The sequence below is a fragment of the Myotis brandtii genome, unplaced genomic scaffold (assembly GCF_000412655.1).
Source record: "Myotis brandtii unplaced genomic scaffold, ASM41265v1 scaffold797, whole genome shotgun sequence".
NCBI lineage: Eukaryota > Metazoa > Chordata > Mammalia > Chiroptera > Vespertilionidae > Myotis > Myotis brandtii.
In genome coordinates, this window is record NW_005371210.1 from 39,010 (window position 1) to 40,323 (window position 1,314).

The window sequence follows — 1,314 nt, forward strand, 5'->3', positions numbered from 1 at the left end:
CGGCGCTGACGCAGGAGGGAAGGCGGGACCCAGTCCAGCCCGCACTCAGGGCCACGGACCGGAGAGCCAGCCCCCCCACTGTGTGCAACCCCTTCTGTGCAGGGCGGACAGCACCCCAAGCTGGGGCTGCTCCTGGACTGATGTGTGTCTGGCCAGGACCCGGCAGCGCCCCAGTAACTCAGAGAAGGAAAGGGGGCTCAGAGAGGTCGGGCGGGTCCCAGGTCGCACAGCGGGAAGGTGCGGCAGAGGTGGGGGTGGGACTGTGAGTGCCCCCCGCCCCGGCTGTGCAACCCCCCGCTGTGGGGTGCAGGGTCGGGGACAGAGGGGCGTGGGCACCGTCAGGGAAGCCTCAGGGGTCTGCAGTCTTGCAGGGTCGGGGGGCCTTGGGAGGCCCTGGGGGGCTGGGGAGAGGAGCAGAGGGCAGGAGGCAGGAGGCAGGAGGCAGGAGGGGCGGAGGGAGCCAGGACGGGCGGAGGGCCCCTTGCCTGGGGCTGTGGGTCTCTGGCCGGACCCTCCACCTCTGCAGCCTGTGGCCCTGCCTCGGGCCGCGGGCCAGCACCTGGCGGCCCTCGGCCTGGAAAGCTGCCTCCTCCAGGAAGGGTTCCAGGCCACCCTCTTCCCACCTGAATACTGTCAGGCTCCCCAGCGTGATGGGGAAGCCCGGGTCCCTGGGGCAGCGCCTGGGACCAACACCCCCAGAAAGCGTGGAGGGAGGTGGGGGGCGGAGAGGGAGGAGCCGCTGGGAGGCAGAAGGGGGACGGGAAAGGCCGTCCGCTGTCACCCATCCCTGACCCCAGGTGCCAAGGGGGCCAGGCCCTAGGGCCAGAGGGAAGGAGCCCCACCGCCCAGGGACTCTCTCCCCACCCAGCTCCGGGCGGGACAGGAAGGTCCTTGAGGCGGCCCCTGGCAGGTGCACAGCAACCCCGCCTGCGCCTCCCACTCTGGCCGCGGACTGTGGGGAGGGCAGGCAGCCAGCCGTTCCTGGGCTAGAGGAGGTCTGGGGCCTGTGACCGCCACCGAGTCCCACGCAGAGGGCAGGAGGCGTCCGAGAGGGGTACGGCCGGAGGCTGCTTCTCTGGGCGCTCTGTCCCCGCCCCCCGCCCCCTGGAGTCCTGACCGGTCATCCCGGCCTCAGCGGCCCTCCTGCCCGTGGGCTAGAGGTCTGGGGCCTGTGACCGCCACCGAGTCCCACGCAGAGGGCAGGAGGCGTCCGAGAGGGGTACGGCCGGAGGCTGCTTCTTCTCGCGCTCTGTCCCCGCCCCCCGCCCCCTGGAGTCCTGACCGGTCATCCCGGCCTCAGCGGCCCTCCTGCCC